At 42.9% G+C, this 23,912-nt stretch overlaps 1 pseudogene; it reads left to right on the plus strand.

The window, feature by feature from the left end:
- The first annotated feature begins 386 nt into the window (after positions 1 to 386).
- On the plus strand, positions 387 to 20,276 carry LOC126616993 (UDP-D-apiose/UDP-D-xylose synthase 1-like; annotated as a pseudogene).
- Positions 20,277 to 23,912: the final 3,636 nt, after the last annotated feature.

The raw sequence follows: 23,912 nt of genomic DNA on the forward strand, positions 1-23,912 counted from the left end.
AGAAGTTGTCATGCACGACATCCCTCTATAGAGTTCGCCAGAAGTAGACCCATACCAACAGGAATGCGACACATTTGAAGAGCGGGAATGGACGCCTGAAGCAGTGTCGGAGCCGAGATGGACCCCTAAGGCCTCAAGGTAAAAAGATGGCAAAGAGAAAAATGAGTTCTTCCAAGATGGTCCCTGACCATAGGCTGCTTAGTATGGGATCTAATACTAATTAGACTATGTAAATTGTTGATCCGGAACATTATTTAACAGTTTTAACCATAAACTTCTCTTCCGTTTATCTCATAAGTTTTTCTTCGGATACGTGGCATTTCTATGTTTTCATTGTGTAATGTGATTTCTTCAGATTGAGTCACTGATCAATGCAATAAGTTGCAATGAAGTTTGTTGATTTTGGTAACGGGAAACCTTACTTCTTGCGTGCTATGTTTTCATAGGATCCTGCTTATTATTTGCTTAAAGAAGGTGAATCCCCTAGCATTTTTGGATCTATTGAGAAGCAGAGATGGTCCTATGCATGTGCAAAGCAATTGATTGAAAGGCGGATCTATGGTTAGTCATCTCTTTGTTCTACGTTTACGTAGTGATTCATAAATTGGCATTTGTAATATAGGTTTCTAATTCTGACCCAGTTTCTTCTCATTTATAGCTGAGGGTGCGGAAAATGGTCTTGAATTTACCATTGTGAAACCCTTTAACTGGATTGGACCTAGGATGGATTTCATTCCTGGCATCGACGACCCAAGTGAGGGTGTTCCAAGAGTTCTTGCATGCTTTAGTAATGTATGTCAAATAATGGTTGTAGCATTCCATATTTATTTGGTATTTCAATATTTGTGTTGTGATCGTGCTCTGCTTTCTTCTATTACAGAATCTCCTTCGCCGTGAGCCTCTCAAGCTTGTAGATGGCGGCCAATCTCAGAGAACTTTTGTCTACATAAAGGATGTTATTAAAGCTGTTATGTTGATGATCGTAAGTGAAATTACAAATCTCTTTTGATCAAATTAATATTTAGCATGCAAAAGTTGTTGCTCAGTGACCTGTTTGTAAGATGTGAGTGTCAAGGAGAATGAGTTCTTGTTCTCGACAAACTGATAACTCAGTGTATGAGTTATTATGTTGAGGAAATTTCGATTCTACTTGGCTAAGATTAAGAGTCCTAATAACATGCAATTATATTCAGTAACCTTATCAAGACTTGACAAGAGTTCAATACCTACAAGGACTACACCAAAACCCTAATAAAAGGGAATCTTCTACTCACCTGCTTGTCGACTAAGCCGTCTAAGTCCACTAGCTGTCCTTCCATGATTGCTTCCATTAGCTATGAATGATTAATTGTTGTTTGGCTCCTATAAAGAGCACTTGTAAATCATTTGTAAGTTAACTGAATATACATTCATACTCACCTTAATTTGGTATCAAGAGCAACAAAGCTCCATCGAGCATTTTTTTTTTCCGATCCTCATGGCTGAATCCACCAACTCACTCCCCTTGCCCACCCCTGTCACCATTAACGCTGCTGCTCAGTTACCTCTAAAACTCACACCCACCAACTTTCCTTCCTGGCAAGCTCAATTCAATGCCCTGCTTCTTGGATATGACCTGATAGGTTACATTGATGGATCAAAACCATGTCCTGCTGCCTCCTTTGCCGTGTCCTACACTTTCTGGATTCGTCAAGATCAGCTCCTACTACATGCTATCTTAGCTTCTGTCTTTGAACAGATTATATCTCTCATTTCCTCCTCTAAAACCTCCAAGAAGGCTTGGGACAAGCTCACCAAGCTCTACGCCAACAAAACACGCGGGGTTCTCAACCTCAAAGAGCGTCTTACGCTCATGCGTCGTGATACACAACCTGTGTCAGTTTTTCTACAAGCTATCAAAGTTATCATCGATGAGCTTGCCATCATTGATTCTCCACTATCCGACGATGATGTTGTTCTACATGTCCTCAATGGTGTTGGACCTGCCTTCAAAGAAATAGATGCCATTGTTCGGGCTAGCGATACCTCCATCTCCTTTGAGAATCTGTATGACAAACTCATTGAACATGAAACTTTCCTCCAACAGGATGCACCACCAGCTGCTGTTACTCCTATGACTTCCCTTGTTGCTCAAGCTCCCAGCATGACTTCAGGTCCTCCCAACAACGTCCAACGAATACCACCTACAACTCTCACCGTGCTAACAACCACAACTCCAATAATCGTCGTTCCGGTATGGGGTATCGTGGTTTTTGTCAATGGTGTGGTACTCAAGGGCATAGTGCAAAACGTTGCCCTCAACTTTCTTCCGCTCCACCTATGGTCAACCACACCACTATCTGCTTCTCAACATCATCTCTTTGGCTGCTCGACTCGGGTGCCTCTCACCATGTCACCTCTGACTCCAGGAACATCCCGGACTCCACTACCTATGATGGTCCTGATCAGATTATTATTGGTAATGGAACAGGTTTGAGTATTACACATGTTGGTTCCACATCACTCTCTTCTTCCTCTACCACCCCATTTCACTTAAATGATGTCTTGTGTGTTCTTTCCATTTCTCGTAATATTATTTCCATTGCCAAATTTAATAGACAAAATGCAACCTTTATTGAATTTTTTCCTGATTTCTTTCTTGTCAAGGATCTCAACACGGGAGCGGCACTTCTTCGAGGCCCGAATAAGGACGATACATATGGGTGGCCGTGCTTGATGCCTAAAAAACAAGTTATGAGTAGTGTGATGGACTCCTCCAATGTGTGGCACCGTTGGCTCGGTCACCCCAACCATCGAACCTTTCTTTAAATCCAGCGTACCTCCTCCATTCCTATGTCTTCAACTCTTTTTGTTTGCATTTCTTGTCATTGCAATAAGAGCCACAAGCTCCCGTTTGGTCATTCTACGCTTGTTAGTAAGCGTCCCCTTGAACTAATTTATAGTGATGTATGGGGTCCTGCTCCCTGTTTATCTACTAATGGTTTTTCATACTATGTTATCTTTGTAGATCATTTCACAAAATACATTTGGTTTTATCCCATGAAACACAAATCTGATGTTTTCTCAATCTTCACAACCTTTAAAACTCTTGTAAAAAACTACTTCCACACCAAAATAATGACCTTTTACTCTGACAGAAGGGGATAGTATGTTAAACTCAAGCATTTTCTTTCCACAAATGGCATCACTCACCTCACCACTCCTCCACACACTCCCGAAAACAATGGTGTTACTGAACGCCGCCATTGCCATGTTGTCGAAACAGGGTTAACACTTCTCCACCAAGCATCCTTACCCTTAACTTATTTGTCATATGCTTTCAAAATTGTTGTGTATCTTATTAATAGGATGCCCACTCATGTTCTCAATAATATCTCTCTATACAAAGCTCTCTTTGGTGATCTTCCTAACTATATTAAGCTTCGTGTGTTTGGTTGCTTATGTTTTCCTTGGTTAAGACCCTACAATTCTAACAAGCTTCTTCCTCGATCTCGTCTATGTCTCTTTCTTGGTTACTCCTCTAGTCAAAGTGCTTATCTATGTCTTGATCTCCTTTCCCGTCGTATGTTTGTTTCTCATCACGTTCAATTTGATGAAAACACTTTTCCTTTTTCTTTTCGTGACTCCGTCGTCCCTCCAGTTCCTTCCCCCGACTTCACTACATGGTCTGCTATCAGTTCAGCAGCTATCTCCATTCTTGCTCACATTGCCGAGGTACCACCGGTTCCATCACACACTTCATCTTCTCAGCATGCTGCCACTCATACGTCTTCGGAGGTCTCGGAGTTGTGTCTCTCCCTTACACCATCACCATCTGCGACTGCTCACCTCCCATCACCACATCATCTCATTGTTGGAAATGTGCCCTAAAACCAATCATATGATGATACTTTACGGACATTTCACATGTTAAACTAATCTAGTTTAATATCAAGGGCAAAGATTATTGTTTGAGCTGTCTCATATAAATGTTATATGCTTAAACGATAAGTCCAAGGAATATGTGATTGGGAGAATGCGATCTAAAGAAGTTAGATTCATGAGACCATTCTTTCGTAGACACATCCTAAACGTTCCTGATCATAGGATTGCCGATTAGGTATTGACAGTCCGTTAAGATCAGTACGTGCTGTGTATTCTCTCAGGGAGAGTGACTAGTCTCGAGTCATTGGTGTGTGTGACATCAAGACAAGTACGTAGGTGCTCAATAGAGAATGAGTTCACTGAACACGATCAACGAAGAGTTCTCATATTCATGTCACATGAGAACTCATGGTTGGGATAATGCAAAGTAGTCCTTTGACCTGAGGCATCACGTTTGTCTTGTGGTTAAGTCCTTGATCTTTGATTATGTCAAAGTCACCCCATCCGCCGGTGTCCACGGCATCGTTGGGGTTAAGCCACTTAGCTATGGAGGCAAGTGAATGCGCAACAAGGGATCTCTAACCTTCAAACCGTTTGGGGGAGAATACTCTATGATATGATTTAGAATCTCTGGCCAGAGTATGAATAAGATTTAGAAAAGTCGTTCCAAATCACATTCAAGGTAATCATATAAGCACACGAATCACATTGGATAGTAGACATGAATAAACTATCAAACCAAACAATGTGGTCAAGAGTATTGTATTAGAGAAAGACCGTATTGCATTTGTAATCCTAAACTGAATAGGTTCTCTACCTCTTCTGATTAGCTTGGGTAACCATGATATGCTGCTAGGTGTCACTCTTGGTTTGTGGAAGCCCTAAACGTGTATAAACACTAAAGGGAGAATTGAAAGTAAGTTTCAATTCACAATCGATTTGAAAGAGTTCTAATCGCCCACTGCCTCGCTAAAAGGAACCTAATGGATCGTACACCGTGTAAGGTGGAGATTGAAGAAACAATGGAGATGAGTAAGAATAATTAAATGGTTTAATTGTTTATGGCAAAGATTAATTAATATGTTAATTAATTAAACGAATAAGTTCGTTAAAGACCTTGGGATAGTTTTGGACCTTAAGGCCCAATGGGCTTCGAACGTCAAGCCCATTGACTTAAGTTGTATGACAATTTAATGAATAAAGATTCACAGAGGCCCAAAAGCCCAAATCCCTTATGTGGCCGGCCATGTGTGTTGAATTAAGGTTTTTTGGTTTTTCTTTAGGTCTGTTGATGCACAAAATCAGCGAGGACTTTGGTATAACAGAAAGTGTCAGGTTTGTGACCTTCGCTTGGTTGCTTCGATCACTAGTGAAGATAAGTATGTAAATGAATAGGGACAGGGAAGCAAACATAAGATGTACGTGGTTCACCCAGATTGGCTACGTCCACGGAGTAGAGGAGTTCTCATTAATTGTGAAGGGTTTTCACAAATACATAGGTTCAAGCTCTCATTTTGTGAGTTCTAGTGAATAGTTTATTACAAAATGACATTAGAGATTATTGTGGGAGAATGATCCCTATTTATATAAGAGAGTTTCTAGTTTTGTTCTAACATTGACACGTGTCGTGTTGTGATTGGCTTCTGATGTTGACATGTGTCGCGCTGTGATTGGCTTCTGATGTCGACACGTGTTGCATTGTGATTGGCCTTCTGGTTGAAGGGAAGCTCTTCTGGGTCCTTGACGGTATAACGTTGACTGGTGCTCAGTAGTTTCGAGATTGGTCAAGTATAGTACAAACAGTGCTCCCCTAAGTTCCCGAGTGAGGGAAGCTTATCGGTTGGGGATTTGCAAGATCCAAGCCATTGAGTAATCACGAAACTTTTAAGTACCGAAGTGTGGTATCATTTTCACGTGCCTTATCTGTCTCATATGTAGATGTGGCATCTTCTCTGGAAGTACTTTTCCTCCATCCATGGGTGGTATCTTTAACCGATGAAGATGCACAAGGTAATGTATCAATTTCACTTAAAGCTTACTTGTAGTTTCGAGCTTGGTCAAGTGCAATACAAACCTTATAGTAGGAGTCCCCCAAGTCGCCGAGCAAGGAGATCTGCCGAAAGAGGTGACAGACAAGGTAAACAGTCAAACTTCCAAGCAAGCAACCCAGGATCAGAGGTTCGACTTCGGCTTCCGGTTGATTGTTCTCCTTCTCCTTGTCTCTCATTCAGCTGCCAGGATAAGGAGAAGCAAATGGAGAAGAGATGATATGAGATACTTTTGCTTTTGAAGAAGTAACTTTCCACAGGCTTATTCTTGAACTATGCTGGAGGGTTTTCTGGTTCCCTTCAGAGTATAAGGCCGACTTAAGAATTTGAGGGTCAAAACAAGTCCATCAAATCTAGAGTACGTTCGACCTTGATGATATGGGATACTTTTGCTGTTGACGGAATAGTGAATGTGGTATGGAAAGGTGTCGTGCTGTAGTGATCTGTTTCAGCTCACCGTTGAACCTTCTGCTTCAATATTTTGCATGGCAGAAGTGGTGTGCAACCTTTGCATTTAAATGGTCATTCAGAACATTCCTTCATAGTGACTCATCCACGCTTGGCAGCTTCAGTGTAAAGAGCCAATATCTGATCAATTGTCATGAGGTATTTGCCGGTGGAATTCATGACCTTGACAGCAGTTGAGGATGAGTTCTCGAGAGCAATGCTAAGTAAGCAACCAGGCAAAGGTCTCAGGCAGTCAGTTCCAGATTGGAGGTTTGATTTCAGGTTCCGACTGACTGCTCTCTTTCTCTTTGTCCTACAGGTGTGGACAAGGACGAAGACAAGGACAGGGAGAAAGCATGATATGGGATACTCTTGCTTTCGACCCTGATGATATGAGATACTCTTGTTCTTGGTGTAGCTTATTTGCTGAGGTATTATCGAGGGAAAATAAAGCTGAGTATTTCGAGAGGTTATGTTGAGGGTGCATTCTCGAATGCGAGAAAGGGTTGAGCATTTTTACAGGTTTGCCTGTCCGTTGAGGAGGGAGGTCGATGTATATAGGGATTTCCCAATAACAAGTAATAATGCTATTCATTTACCCTTCTTGGTCACAGCAATGTAGTGGGAGCTGCCAGCTTCACGTGTTTTAACTTTGTCAGAGCACTTTGAAAAAATGGTATGTGGTATCTGGAAAGCTGATGTTGCATGTGAAGATTACAGACAAGCTTTATCTAGGGAAATCTGGCTCTCGAAGTTCTGAGAGCTGTGCCTCTTCGGTTTTTGAACAAGCAATCTCGTCGGGGATCTGGCTCTCGAGATTTAGAAAGCGGTGCCACTTCGATTTTTGAGAAAGTAATTATGTTGGGAGTCTTTTCTCGAATGTGAGTAAAGGTTGGACGTTCTTGCCAGCCTGTCTTGCCACAGAACACGGAGGTCGACACACATAGGGACTTTCCAGTTGTCAAGCAGTGGTGATGTTCCTTTACCCTTGTGGGTAATAGTAGGGTAGTTGGAACTTCGAAATTCTCGCGCCTAAACTTTGTCAGAGATCTTTGGCAAAGTTATATGTGGTACCCGGGGAGTTGATGGTGTGTGTGGAGAATGGTGATTGAACAGCAAGATTCGCGTGCTTTCTACTTCACCAGAAATCTTCGACAGATTTCCCGTAATTTCCGCAAAGCTGAGTGTGCATGTGACAGGTGCTGACGAGGCTGAAAAAGCAGGTGCTTCTTCGATTTCTGAGATCGACCCTCGTGGTCTCTGAGTAGCCCAGCTTTTGAGAAAGGAAGCGCCTCTTCGATTTTTGAGACCGGCCCTCGTGGTCTCTGAGCAGCCCAGCTTTTGAGAAAGCAAACGCCTCTTCGATTTTTGAAGCTCCGTCGAGTGCAGATTTTTATAGAGGCTGGCATTAAGTTCCACAGCACACTTGAATCTCCACCAGTAGAAGCTCCCTTCTTGCACTTCTAAGATATTGATTTGTCTGACCTCTTCTCTCTTCAACACCTTTGAAAATGTCTGGCCCCTCTGACCGTCGTTTTGACATGAACCTTGGAGAAGAGGCAGCCACGCCTTCTCCAGACAACATATGGCGCCCATCCTTCATATCCTTTACTGGTCCTCTTACCGTTGGGGATTCTGTGATGAAGAATGATATGACCGATGCGGTGGTGGCCAGTAACCTTCTCACTCCCAGAGATAACAGACTATTTTCCAAACGGTCTGATGAGTTGGCTGTTAAGGATTCTCTGGCTCTTAGTGTTCAGTGTGCAGGTTCTGTGTCTAATATGGCCCAACGCCTATTTGTTAGAACCCGCCAAGTTGAATCATTGGCTGCTGAAGTGATAAGTCTCAAACCGGAGATTAGAGGGCTCAAGCATGAGAATAAACAATTGCACAGGCTCGCGCATGACTATGCTACAAACATGAAGATGAAACTTGACCAGATGCAGGAATCTGATGGTCAGGCTTTACTTGATCATAAAAGGTTTGTGGGTTTGTTCCAAAGGCATTTATTGCCTTCGTCTTCTGGGACTGTATCGCATAATGAAGTTCCAAATGATCAACCTCCAATGCCTCCTCCTTCTGGGGTTCTGTCTAGTACTGAGGCTCCGGATAACCACCCTCCGGTGCTTTCTCTTTCTGGGGCTCTACCGACTGCTGAGACTTCCCCTAAGCAACCTTTGTGAAGGCTCCCTTTTGTTTGTTTATTTTGACTCATGTATATGTACATATTTGTGGCTTATCGGAAATATTAATAAATAAGCTTTGCTTCATTTCAACATATTGTGTTAAATACACCAAAGCCTTCTTCAGAAAGTTCTTTGAATTTTTTTTCTTTTATTGAAACTTGTATTGTTGAAGCTTTGTGAGTGAAGCATGTAGTTTGAGGTAGTGTTCCCTTAATTTCCCGAGTGAGGAAAACTTCTCAGTTGGAGACTTAAAAAATCAAATTTACTGAGTGGTTGTGAGACTTCCGAGTATCAAGGTGCAGTAGCATATGGTGGGAGTCCCCCAAGTCTCTGGTCGAGGGAGTTGACGAATGAGGCATTTCCTTTCTAAGTGGTAGCCCAAAACTCCTTCTTCATATATATTTGTTATGAAAGTTGTTAGGCCCAAAGAAGAGGAGGCCTAGGCAATTTTTTTTTTTTTTTTTTGAATTTTCAAATTTCTGGATTTTTGAATTTTCGAATTTCCCAAAAAATAAAAATTAAAAATAATATATTTTAAAGCTTTGTAGGTGAAGCTTTGGTGTTGAAGCTTTGTAGGTGAAGCTTTGAGGTTGAAGCTTTGTTGGGCACCATAAATTGATTTTGCTTAACACTATCTTGATGAAGAGTGTGTGAAGCTTTTATATGTTTTGGTGTTGAAATTTTGTATTGTAGGTGAAGCTTTGGGGTTGAAGCTTGATAGGTGAAGCTTTGGTGTTAAAGCTTTATAGGTGAAGCTTTGGTGTTGAAGCTTTATAGGTGAAGCTTTGGGGTTGAAGCTTTATAGGTGAAGCTTTTGTTGGCACCATAAATTGATCTTGCTTCACACTATCTTGATGAAGATAGTGCGAAGCTTTTGAGATTGATATTTGTCCTCCATTGATGAAGCTTTTGTTGGCACCATAAATTGATTTTGCTTCACACTATCTTGATGAAGATAGTGCGAAGCTTTTGAGATTGATATTTGTCCTCCATTGATGAAGCTTTGTTGCATGTCCCAATTTCCAATTTCCCTTTTTTTTTTTTTTTTTTTTTTTTTTTTTTTTTTTTTTTGGGAAAACTAGAAATTTGAAAATGTGGGAGAGACAACGTATACAAATTTTGCTTCCACACTGTTGAGCGAGAGATTGTGATGCAAGCCACATCTTGTAGTAGTCGAAGGTTTGGATGAACCATATAAATTGAATTTGCTTCGAACAGTCTTGATCAAGAGCGTGTGAAGCTTTCTATGAGTTGTAGTGTTTGCATTGTTACAGATGAGAAATGTCTGAAGCAGATGCAAGAGGGCTGAAGAGCTTGATCTTCATATACCATGCACTGAAGCCATTATTGGCTTGCAATAAGACTTTGTTGGTGACTATAGCTCTTGTTAGGCATAAGTGCTCCCCTAGTTAAGTTGTAAAGCTTGAGGGTTTTTGATTATTTGTGAATGCTAGGAGTTCACATGTACAAGTTGTACCACTCGTCTTCTGGTTAGTGGAATGAATGGTGGGTTGCTTTCATCACTTGGTTGGTGGTACGAATGTGAATTCCTTAATCACCTTTCATCACATTTCATCATCTGGTTGGTGACATGAAGGAGAGTACGCGTTGTACATGTCATCACCTGGTTGGTGGCATGAAGGAGAGTATGCGTTGTACATTTCATCACCTGGTTGGTGGCATGAAGATGAGTTCATTCTTCACCTGATTGGTGATAAGGGTGGCAAGTTTCCAAATAATATTAGAGTACGGGTTGTACATTTCATCACCTAGTTGGTGGCACGAAGGTGAGTTCCTTCATCACCTAGTTGGTGAGAATAAGGGCAAGGTGTCGAGGCACATTGTGGCAAATGTCGAATGACACAAAGTGTGTTGAACCCTTTCGAAGCACAGTTGGCTTATGTATGGATGTGTTGGAATGTATGATGTTTATGTATGAATGTGTTGGAATGTATGATGTTTATGTATGAATGTATTGGAATGTATGATGTTTATGTATGAATGTGTTGGAATGTATGATGTAGATCCTTTGTATAGTCTTGTTGACACATACTTAGATTTTGTTTTGTATTGGAAACATTTTCGTTGAAGCTTCAACACTTGAGTGTTTCATTGCTCAGAATGTAAAAGAGTTTAGGGCCGAGTTGGCTAAATCACCTCTTTATTGAATTCATACCAAATGATCTTTGTTACAGAGGATGCCGAACGGCTGTAGCTTAACACTTGTACAATGTGAGTCTATTTGTAATAGTACTTCAAGTGGTCAGCATTCCATGGATAGCCAAGGGTCTTGCCGTCAGAGTTTCTGAGCTTGTAGGAGCCAGGGCGGCTGATGCCGACGACCTCGAACGGTCCTTCCCAGTTAGGACTGAGTGTTCCTTCACTCAGGACCCTATCACAGAGTAATCTTTTCTTCAGTACCCAGTCTCCCACTTTGATAGAGCGAGGTTTGACCCTTGAGTCGTAGTAGTTGGAAATGCGCTGCTTGTAGGTGACATTCCTCAGGTGAGCCTGATTTCTGTGTTCCTCGACTAAATCCAGGTTGAGGGTGAGTTGTTTGTCATTCTCACTCTGCATGTAATTCTGGATTCGGTATGTTGCTTGCTCAAGCTCAACCGGGACAACTGCTTCTGTACCAAAAGCAAGTGAGAATGGAGTTTCTCCTGTGGAAGTCCGATATGAAGTGCGGTATGACCAAAGAACTTGGGGTACGAATTCTGGCCAACAACCTTTAGCTTTGTCCAAGCTAGTTTTCAGAGTGCGCTTGATTATTTTGTTAACGGCCTCGACTTGTCCATTAGACTGGGGATGGGCTGGAGAGGCAAAACATAAGTTGATGTTAAACTTAGAGCAGAACATCTTGAACTTCTTGTTGTCGAACTGCCACCCATTGTCCGTGACTATCGCATTGGGAATGCCGAATCTACAGAGGATGTTCTTCCATACGAAGTCTTCTATTTTTCCCTCAGTAATGGTTGCCAAGGGTTATACTTCAGCCCACTTTGTGAAGTAGTCAACTGCAACGATTGCATAGCGGACCTTGCCCTTCCCTGCAGGCATTGGGCCGATCAAATCAAGTCCCCATTGGGCGAAGGGCCAAGGGCTGATTATAGGAGTGAGCGGCTCGGGAGGGGAGTGAGGGATAGTTGCGTAGCGTTGACACTTATCACATGAGCGAGATATTCTGATGGCATCTTGGTGGAGTGTTGGCCAATAGTATCCTTGGTGAAAAGTCTTGTGTGCTAAGGATCGAGACCCAGCATGATCTCCGCAGACTCCTTCATGTATTTCCCGAAGGACAATTTCCGCCTCCGCAGGTGTAAGGCATCTTAGGTATGGTAGGGTAAAACCGCGCTTGTAGAGTTGGTCGTTAATGATCAGGTAGCGGGCAGACTTGTATCGAATCTGCTTAGCTTGGACTTTGTCAATTGGGAGGGTGCCATGAGCAAGGAATTTATAAATTGGGGTGATCCAACTATCTCCTTGTTGTAAATTGCACACTTCTGTGACCATGGTGCTTGGTACTGCCAACAATTCGACATGAATTTTTCTCCCAATCTTGTCTTCCACTGCCGAGGCGAGGCGAGCCAAAGCGTCTGCATGACTGTTTGCCGCTCGAGGAACTTGGGTGATCTGGTAGTGGAAGTGCTTGAGCAAAAGTCCCGTTTGCGCAAGATATGCTGCCATGGAGCTATCCTTAGCATCAAAGTTGTTTGTGACTTGGTTGACCACTAATTGGGAGTCACTGAAGATATCAATTCGTTTAACCCCAAGATGCTTGGCCAAACATAAGCCTGCTAGAAGGGTTTCGTATTCGGCCTCGTTGTTTGATGCCTTGAATTTGAAACGAATAGCGTATTCTATCGCCACTTTATCGGGGGTAGTGAGGACTAATCCTACTCCGCAGCCCTGTTGGTTGGATGAGCCATCAACATACAGACTCCATGCTGGGGTTGTTGGTTCTATGTTCTGAGCTTCCGATGGTAATGAAGCTACTGCTTCAGGTGTAGAAGCAATATCAACAGGATATGTGAAGTCGGCGATGAAATCTGCTACTGCTTGACCTTTTTCGGCTGGTTTTGGTTGGTAGGAGATGTCAAACTCACCCAATGCTATCACCCATTTGATCATTCACCCAGACGTGTCAAGGCTCTGGAGTATCTGTCGAAGAGGGTGATTAGTAAGCACAATGATGGCATGTGCTTGGAAATAAGGGCGAAGTTTTCGAGCAGACATGACCAATGCTAGAGCTAATTTCTCAATGTTGGAGTATCGTGTCTCCGCATCTTGTAGGGCCTTGCTAGCAAGTAGACGAGCCGTTCGACACCACTGTCATTTCGAATAAGAACAGAACTGACTGCTGAAGCCAAAACCAATAGATAGATAATGAGAGTGTCACCAACTTCTGGTTTGGAGAGCAGAGGGGCTTTACTCATGTACTCTTTGAGGTTCCTGAATGCCTTGGCACATTCCTCCGTCCATGTAATGTACTTCTTATTTCCCTTGAGTGCTTTGAATAAATGAGCACATCTGTCTATGGCCTTAGAGATGAATCTGGTTAAGGCTGCCACCTTGCCAGTAAGGCTTTGGATGTCTTTTGAAGTTACTGGCTCTTTCATGTCGAGGATTGCTTTGATCTTTTCGAGGTTAGCTTCAATGCCTCGTTGGCTAATCATGAAGCCTAAAAATTTGCCAGAGCCCACGCCGAAGGCACATTTGTTGGGGTTCAACCTCATTCGATACCTCTTTAGAATGGTGAAAGTTTCAGATAGGTTGGTGATGTGTTGGTCAGCATGTTTGCTCTTGACTAACATATCATCAACGTAAACTTCCATGCTCTTCCCAATCTGTTTGGCGAACATTGAATTGACCAGTCTCTGATAAGTTGCTCCTGCATTCTTTAGACCGAAGGGCATAACTTTGTAGCAATATAGTCCCCTGTCAGTAGTGAAGGCTGTGTGTTCTTGGTCTGAGGCGTTCATGAGGATTTGGTTGTATCCTGAATAAGCGTCCATGAAGCTCAAGAGCTCACACCCTGCCGTAGAGTCTATAAGTCTATCAATGAGAGGAAAGGGGAAACTATCCTTTGGGCATCCTTTGTTTAGGTCGGTGTAGTCAACACACATTCTCCACAAGACCTTTTGAAGCAGGAGACTATCCTTGGTCGGATTTTTCTTAACAAGGACAACATTTGCTACCCATGTTGGGTAATTGACTTCACGGACGAAGCCTATGTCCTTGAGTTTTTCAACTTCTGCTTTCATCGCCTCGTATCGTTCAACATCATAAGATCTTCGCTTCTGTTTTACTGGTTTGGTCTTGGGATCAATACTCAAGTGGTGACAGATGATATTGGGAGAGATGCCCGGCATATCTTTATATAACCAAGCGAAGACCTCGGCGTTCTCTTGCAAAAATGAGATCAGCGACAACTGAAGGGGTGGTGACAAAGTGGTGCCAATCTTCACCATGCGATCTGGATGGTCTTTGGAGATAGAGACATTCTCTAACTCTTCAGCGGGTTGTGCTTGCTGGGTGAAGGAGTCATCTCGAGGGTCATCGGGTTGACTGTTGCCATTATGAAGATCCGAGTTGGCTTCATTTGGACTGGTCTTTACTACTTGGTTATGTATAGAGAGGGTCTCCTTGGGGACAGGCAGGTGTTGTTGCTTAACTGAAGTGTTCTAACATGATCGAGCACTAAGTTGATCTCCCCTGATGTATCCATTGCCGAAAGGGGTTGGAAACTTCATCAACAACATATGTGTGGATACCATGGCCTTGAAATCATTGATGCATGTGCACCCAAAGATGACATTGTATGCCGTCGGGCAATTGACCACTAGGAAGTTAGTGGTAATAGTAGCTGTGTAGGGGCCTGTACCAATGGTGAGGGGTAAGTGTATACTCCCTAAAGGTTGCACGATATCGCCAGAGAAGCTTATCAGAGGAGAAATCGAGCGATCGAGCAAGTGTTCAACTACATTAAGTGCCTTGAAAGCTTCAGCAAACATGATATTGACTGAAGCACCTGTGTCTATCAGGATTCGTTTCACATCAAAATTTTCTATGTGAGCCTCCACGATCAGCGGGTCGTTGTGAGGGTAGATGATACCTCTTTCTTCCTCAGGGTAGAAACATATTGGATCCCAGTTAGGCTTTTGATACTTGCCTCCCCTGATGTCTTCCACGTGAAACACTTGATGGCCAGGTCTCAAAGATCGTTCATTGTTTTTCATGGCCCTATTGGAAGATTCAGACATAGGTGTGCCGCCGCTTATAGAATATATCACATTCACCTGGCGTTGGTTACGGTTATCCCTTAGAGGGTGAAGGAGGAACTGATCAATTTTTCCTTCACGTGCCAAAGCTTCAATATGATCACGGAGGATGACGCACTTCTCGCCATCATGGCCATTATACTCGTGGTAGCAGCAAAACATGCCCATGTTTTTCGTGGACTTGTAATCTGGCTGTCTTGGCTTTGGCTTTGGTATCAGATGAGCTATACTGGGGTAGATGGCCGCGCATGTAGCGTTCAAAGGTGTATATGTCTCATACCTCAGGGTAGGGCCTGTCTTAACATGTGATTGGCCCACTGCATTGACTGCCTGAGGACGGGCGTTATTGTGATGATATCCTGAGTTATCGAGATAGTACCCCTTATTCTTTTTATTAAAATGAGATTGGTGAGGATGGAAATCTTTCCTTTTGCCCTAGGATTGATATGTCTGCTGACTTGGCGAAGCATTAAATGAGGCAGGGGGGTGTGCTGCTACCGTTTGGAAGGTTGAGGTCTTCTCATTCGGTTAGATCTGGCCTCCACTCCCTACTTGCTGATAAGGGTTGACTGTAGGGGGTTTCCCTTGATATGTCATTGCCTCGGCGGAGGCATGGTTGTAAGCTTGTGCCATCACCTCAGAGTAAGTCTTCCAAGTGTTGGCGTTGATCATGTACTTAAAGAAACAGTCACGTAAGCCTGCCGTGAAGGCCTTGAAGGCGGTCTTGTCATCTGCCTCAGCGCAACGAGAATACTCATGGCTGAAGCGGCCAGCATACTTTCGTAATGACTCGTCCGGCTTCTGGCGAATAGTGTACAAGTTATCTGCGGAATGCAAGCGATCGGTCTGAAAGATGTGTTGAGAGACAAACAGCTTCCTCAACTCTTCAAACGAGTCTACTGTCTCAGGTGGAAGACGGCAATACCAGTTTAAAGCTCTGCCAGAGAGGGTAGAGGGGAAGAGAAGGCACCGTTCTTCGTCGGTGTGTCTCCGGTATACTATGGTGGACTCAAAGAGGTTAAGGTGTTCAATCAGGTCTTCCTTTCCAGTATAGAGTTGTAAGCCAAGCTTCTGCTTTGTCTTTGCTTGGAGGGGGGTGTTGAGGATCCTTCTTGTGAGGGGGCCAGGCCTGGGTTGGTTCCAGTCAGGTATCTCGGCTTGACGTTCAGCCTTCAACTTGTTTACTTCCTCTAGGAGCTGTAGGACAAGGGGGTCCTGAGTGGAGTTGTGCACCACTGAAGTTTTCTTCCGTAAGTCCCCATCGCCTCTTGTAAGTAGGAAAGTTTGATCAAGATAGCGTGATTTTTCCTTGGACTCGCCACATTGACTCCTAGAGTGAGTATGTCGGAATATTTCCGAGTCCCCTGTACCTTCATGTTCTTCTGGGACTTGTTGCCCATTCCCTAGATTGGCCGCTGGCCTGGGTCGTGGAAGAGGACCGAGTCTTTCAGAAACTCTTGGGTCATTGATCTTCGAGTTTATGTGGATGAGATTCTCTCGACGTTGCTTTAAGAAGTCTCGACAATCGCGATAGACGGCTTTTGATCCTTCCACTCCCTCTGTGAAGAGGTGCTTTCCTCTACTTCTTCTGCTTCGGGTTGAAGCAGCTGGGTTGAGAGAAGTCTCATGTTGATTATCACATTGATGTGTAGCTCGATCTCTATCAGGGATGTCCGTGTTGGATATCGGTGACCCTCCTTGTTGGGGGGCATTCAGATGATTGTTGACCTCAACAGGGGCGACGAGCTTGTGTGTTTGAGCATGCCTAGCCTCGTGAAGAATCTCGAAAAGTTTTTCATATTATTCCTGGAGGACCTCATTCTTCATCGCTATCTTGTTATTCTGAACCTCTAGCTCATCGACTTTAGCTTGAAGAGTAACTCTATTTCCCTCATGCTTTCGTTGCTTCATACTAGGTCCAAGGGGGGTGTCATTCTGTGTGCTATGGCTTCTTTCGCTCCCCATGTCGGAGAGAGATGCTTGGCCAAAAGAGAGTGTACGAGCGGTGGAAACCAGTTTGACAAAGCTGAAGAGAGTGGGAGTAAGTGTGTTTCCCACAGACGGCGCCAAATGTTGATGCACAAAATCAGCGAGGACTTTGGTACAACAGAAAGTGTCAGGTTTGTGACCTTCGCTTGGTTGCTTCGATCACTAGTGAAGATAAGTACATAAATGAATAGGGACAGGGAAGCAAACACAAGATGTACATGGTTCACCCAGATTGGCTACGTCCACGGAGTAGAGGAGTTCTCATTAATTGTGAAGGGTTTACACAAATACATAGGTTCAAGCTCTCCTTTTGTGAGTTCTAGTGAATAGTTTAGTACAAAATGACATTAGAGATTATTGTGGGAGAATGATCCCTATTTATATAAGAGAGTTTCTAGTTTTGTTCTAACATTGACACGTGTCGTGTTGTGATTGGCTTCTGATGTTGACATGTGTCGCGCTGTGATTGGCTTCTGATGTCGACACGTGTCGCATTGTGATTGGCCTCCTGGTTGAAGGGAAGCTCTTCTGGGTCCTTGACGGTATAACGTTGACTGGTGCTTAGTAGTTTCGGGATTGGTCAAATATGGTACAAACAAGGTCATTTAAAGAAGTGACTATATAAAGAACTTTATAGCCTAAAATTCATTAAGGGTTCTTTTGGAGAAAATTGGAGATAACATGTCTCTCCTTTTCTCTCTAGGAGGCCGACCCTCTTGGAGGGTGTATCTAGCAATCCCACTCCTCCAAGGTCACTTATTTCTACTTAAATCTAACCTTGGTGTGGAGACTTAGAGGTTCTCAATTTTGGGAACTTGGAGAACCATATTCTTCCATCCAAATCCATAGATTTTAGATGCAAGGAATGAAGGCCCTCTCTTTGGGTGATTAGCCTTTGCTTATGCAAAGAGGAATCTACAAAGGTATATATTTCTCAACTCACTTTGATTTGAGTTGAGTCTTGGTTCACCAATCTACTAGGCTTTGAATTTCATGGGTAATGTATTGTTTTTGAATGCATGCAAGCATGATTCCGCCTTTTAATTGTTAAATGCATGCTATAGATGTTATTCAAATGAACATGTTTTCACAAAATAATCCTTCACTCATACCCAGATCTATCACTCCCTTACCCCCACCACCACCACCAAATAATTTCAACCATCACCCCATGACCATTCGAGCCAAAAACAATATCTTTAAACCTAAACAACTTTGCACTGCCACTAAACACCCACTTCCTTCTCCTATTGAACCAACATGTGTTTCTCAGGCTATCAAAGATCCTTTTTGGCGTGCAGCCATGTCCGACGAGTTCAATGCGTTAATCCGCAATGGCACTTGGGAGCTTGTTCCTTCTCAACCTTCACAGAATCTTATCGGGTGCAAATGGGTCTTCCGCATCAAAAGACACTCTAATGGCAGCATTGATAGGTACAAAGCACGCCTATTGCTAAAGGCTTTCACCAACATCCTGGCATGGATTTCTTAGACACCTTCAGTCCAGTTGTCAAACCCACCACCATCCGTATTGTTCTTCATTTGGCTCTCACTCATGGTTGGCCTCTTTGTCAATTAGACGTGAACAATGCTTTTTTGCATGGATCACTCTTTGAGGATGTTTACAGGGTGCAACCCCCCAGGTTCGGTGAATCTACTGTTCCAACACATGTCTGCAAACTCCGCAAAGCTTTATATGGCCTCAAGAAGGAACCCCGATCATGGTACAAGGAGTTGAGCACCTTTTTTGCTCAATCAAGGATTTGTCAATGCCATCTTAGATACCTTTCTCTTTATTTTTTGTCAGGATAATGATGTGATCTTCCTTCTAGTTTATGTTAATGATCTTGTTCTTACAGGAAATAATACCAGGCTTATCTCTACGTTCATTCAAGCCTTGGCAAATCGTTTTTCTGTCAAAGATTTGAGGAACCTTCTTTATTTCCTTAGGGTTGAAGTGATACCCACCACCACGGGTTTGTTTATTTCTCAACATAAATACATCCATGATCTTCTAGCTAAAGCTAAAATGGATGTGCTAAGGATGTGACAACACCAATGGCTACCTCTACTAATTTGATTCTCTCTGATGGCTCTCCTCTCACTGATGCTACTACATTTCAACAACTTGTTGGAGGTCTCCAATACCTCAGTCTCACTCGCCCTGACATCTCATTTACCATCAACAAACTCTCACAGTATATGCATCGACCAACTGAGTCTCATTGGCAGGCCTTGAAACGTCTCCTCCGCTATCTGAAAGGCACTATTTTTAATGGCATTCTCTTCCGTCGCAGTGCCTCATCTCTTCTATATGCCTTCTCAGACGCTGACTGGGCTAGTGATTGTGATGACCGTAAGTCTACCACGAGTTATGTCATTTATTTGGGTGGCAACTTAATCTCTTGGAGCTCTTGCAAACAACGTTCTATCGCTCGATCATCCACAGAAGCAGAATACCGTGCCATAGCCTCTACTACTGCTGAACTAGCTTGGCTTCAATCCCTTCTCCATGAGCTTGGTGTCTTCTCAATGGATAAGCCAACCATTTCCTGCAACAATATTGGGGCAACTTTTTATAGTGTCAATCCTGTTCTTCACTCTCGCATGAAGCACATTGAACTTGATTTTCAGTTTGTTCGGAATCGAGTCAATCGTGGGCTTCTTCAAGTGTCACATGTTTCTACTCAGGATCAGCTTGCAGACGTCTTCACAAAAGCCCTTCCTCGTCCACGCTTCCAATTTTTACGATCCAAGATCGGTGTCTTTGACGGGACCACCGTCTTGCGGGGGTGTAAAAGGGAATCTTCTACTCACCTACTTGTCCACTAAGCCGTCTAAGTCCACTAGCTATCCTTTCATGATTGCTTCCATTAGCTATTCATGATTGTGTCTAATCTTCTACTCACATGCTTGTCCACTAAGCCGTCTAAGTCCACTAGCTGTCCTTTCATGATTGCTTCCATTAGCTATGAATGATTGATTGTTGTCTGGCTCCTATAAAGAGCACTTGTAAATCATTTGTAAGTTAACTGAATATACATTCATACTCACCTTAATTCCTAATCTGTTTGGAATATCCAAGGTATCAGTTAATAGGCCTGATATTAAGGGAGTAGGGATATATATAGTGAGGTCCCTACACTCACAGCGTTGTCCCTTTTGAGTGAAACCTATTCTAGCTGGATTATTGGCTGTTGAGTGTAGAAGATCTTCTGTCGTTCAAGTGCAGCAATGTCAAGCTCTTCTTCAGGTAAGCCTATCAACTTTACGTACACTTGTCATTGTATATATGTGATTCTATGCTATGCATGCATTACTTTAACTTCTAACACTGTTTTCCTCAGGAAAATCCTGCTACAGCCAATGGTCATATCTTCAATGTAGGCAACCCTAACAATGAAGTAACCGTTAGGCAGCTTGGTGAAATGATGATTGAGGTGAAGAATTCTCTTTGATACCATCTTCTTTTTACTAATTAAGTTGTAGTAACGCTATTTCATTAAATTGATATGGATACAAGCATTGATGGTTCTTTATACATTACAGGTTCATGCGAATGTAAGTGGCAAACCAAAACTGGAGACACCCACGATTGATGTTAGTTCTCAAGAATTCTATGGAGTGGGATATGATGATAGTGATAAGGGAATTCCTAACATGACTATTATCAACAAGCAGCTTGGTACGTATCTTTCATTTACCTTGTCTTTAATCTACTTGACCAATGTGACTTAACGGCATCCTGACAACGTAATAGGGCAATCTATGATAGGTTAGAATCCAAAGACCTCTATCTGGGACTCGCTTGAATCAACCCTCACCTATCACCATAGGACGTATGACGAGGCTATCAAGAAAGCCATTTCCCAATCCTCTGCAAACTAAATAAAAGTGCCGTTTGGTGTGACGAATCAAGGATCCTTGCTGAGGTATGCTGTTGTTTGGGCAGGTGTTGAAATTCTTTTGAAAGAAGTCTTCAGATGTACCTTAATGTGTGATTTAAATATGTTTGTACCATACTTGACCAATCCCGAAACTACTGAGCACTGGTCAACGTTATACCGTTAAGGACCCAGAAGAGTTTCCCTCCAACCAGGAGGCCAATCATAGCGCGACACGTGTCGACATCAGAAGCCAATCATAGCATGACATGTGTCAACATTAGAAGCCAATCACAACACAACACGTGTCAATGTCAGAATGAAACTAGAAACTCTCTTCTATAAATAGAGATCATTCTCTCACAATATTTCCTAATGTCATTTGTACTAAATCATTCACTTGTACTCACTAAAGGAGAGCTTGAACCTATGTACTTGTGTAAACCCTTCATAATAATGAGAACTCCTCTACTCCGTGGATGTAGCCAATCTGGGTGAACCACATACATCTTATGTTAGCTTCCCTATCTCTATCAATTTACATACTTATCCATACTAGTGACTGGAGCAATCTAGCGAAGGTTACAAACTTAACACTTTCTGTTGTACCAAAGTCCTCACTGATTTTGTGCATCAACATTTGGTGCCGTCTATGGGAAACGATAGGAAAATTTGTGTCGGTTCTCTTTCATTTTTTCACCTCTGCCGTGAATCTGCAAAATCACAAAATCTGCAAAAACCCAACACGGGTTGTACTCTCTCAGCTTTTTTGCAGCTTCACATCCCCCAAAGTCCCAACCTCCCTATCTCTCTCTTTAAACTCAACTCCAAATGCACCATCTCTCTCTAAATACCTAGAAAAGCCAATCTCTCTCACACCCAATTTCAGTCACAAAGACCATTGTTCTTCCCGAGACCTTAATCAAATTACTGGGTTGTTGCTTAATTGATACCTACACTTTGTCCGAGTAGAAAACTTCTGCCGACCCAAGCCATGGAGCTCATCCACCTCTTGCCGGACATTAGCCCCATGCCACCGCACTCCAGAGTTGAATTGGAGAAGGAGAAGGCCGAGCCGACCGAGACCGATTCGAACCCTAACTCAACGCAGCTGACGCTCGACAAAACCAAGACCAACCAGAGGAACTCGGCGAAGAGAAAGGGAAGCAAGCGAGGAAGATTCGGTCGGGTTTGAACCCGCTTGACCCGCCTCCTACAGGTCTGGATCTTCTCTATCAGGGTGAACCAGTAAAAACATATGTAAGGGTGAACCACTCTTCCCAGGAGGCAGTGGAATGCGTTCTATGACTGCGGGAAGGACGTGCTCAAGACCATGGCTTTTTTTGGTTGATGTTAAAAGAGCATCATTAGCGTCAAGATAAAAAACATTGATTTTAGTTGAGCTTTAAGATGATCAGGATCAGCAGTTGGCTGGTCAATCTTGTGTTTAACGTGTATTATTGTCAGGTTGGATTCAAAGGCAAGATAGAAGTTTGCAACGGTTTGTGCTTGAACACCCTATGCAGCATCAACAACCAAACGGGCATCTTGGCAAGCAGCTAGAGATCTTGATTCATCAAACGATAAAGAGTACACGAGTCTACAGGGATTTAATTTAGTGGAAAGGGAAATGGAGTTGCTCCGGGCAAAGGGGATTTGAAATGGGTTCTCGAGTTCCTCGAGATTAGGAAATGGAGCAGGTGTGAGAAGCAAGTCAAGTTCTTGGATTCGGAAATTGGGTTCGAGAATTTGAGCCAAGAGAAAAGAGAGGTGGGATTTTTTAGCAGCCTAAAGAGTTTGCTTTGCTACTGTTGATATGTGTTTTGATATTGTGGATGGTGAACCGGGTCGAAGATCTGAGACCAAATGCAGTGGCGTCGGCGTGGCGGAGGATTGCCTCAATTCGGAAGATTTCCGTTGCCCGATATCACTGGAAATCATGGCTGATCTAGTCACGATAGCAACAGGGCATAGCTACTTTTGGTTAGGTCTTGTTGCTAACGTGCACCTGGGAAGCTCCTCCTGCTAAGATATCCACCAACTTTCATCATGCATGTTCCCTACAAACTGTACCCGACTTGATGCATCAGCATGATCATCAGCTTTTTTTTCAGCTCAATGAGGAAAAGAGAGAAAGCAAAAGCAAGTGGGATAAGCTGTCTTACAACAATTCCATTATTATTCTGCTTTGGCATTGTCTGCCATCTGCCAAAAGAGAAAAGAGAAAGAAAAGACAAAAGAGAAAGCAAAAGCATAAAGCAAAAGCATAAAGCAAAAGAGAAAGCAAAAAAGAAAGCAAAAACAAGGAATAAACATCCACCATAATGATGTGATTTACTTTTTTGACAGATGTATGATGTAATTTATTTTTCTTATCTCTCGAAGACATCTGTATAAATCCCATCAGAGGGTAATAGTCCCTAAAAAAAAACGGCAAAGCCCAAAATAAATGGGCTGGAATGTTGTGTAGAGGGCGAAGGCCCATAAGCCCAAAATAGCTCCAACCAGGTGGTCAAAAGTACGCCTAGTACTCCAAAATTATTTGGCAACCCGTTGCTATTACCACCAACCAGGTGATGAAATGTACAACCCGTACTCTAATATCATTTGGCAACTAGCCATTCATGCCACCAACCAAGTGATGAAATGTACAACCCGTACTCTAATTTGGCAACCAGCCATTCATGCCACCAACCAGGTGATGAAATGTACAACCCGTACTCTAATATCATTTGGCAACTAGCCATTCAAGCCACCAACCAGGTGATAAAATGTACAACCCGTACTCTAATTTGGCAACTAGCCATTTATGCCACAAACCAGGTGATGAAATGTACAACCCGTACTCTCCTTCATGCCACCAACCAGGTGATCAAAAGTAGGCCCAGTACTCCAAATTATACATGAGCATTACTCATGTCATTTATACATAAACATTCATAAGCATCACTCATGACAATCATATATAAACATTCATGTCAACATTCATGAGCATCACTCATGTTAACATTCATAAGCATCACTCATGACAACATCCATGAGCATCACTCATGTCAATCAACTTAAACATTCATGAGCATCACTCATGTCAATCAGCTTTAAAAGCTTCATTTCCAGAGCTCTAGCTTTAAAGTTTCACTTGCAAAGCTTCACCTACAAAGCTTCAGTGCAGGGTATACAAATACCACCTCCGAACAACCGCCACTTTGG

The sequence above is a fragment of the Malus sylvestris genome, chromosome 3 (assembly GCF_916048215.2).
Source record: "Malus sylvestris chromosome 3, drMalSylv7.2, whole genome shotgun sequence".
Classification (NCBI taxonomy): Eukaryota; Viridiplantae; Streptophyta; class Magnoliopsida; order Rosales; family Rosaceae; genus Malus; species Malus sylvestris.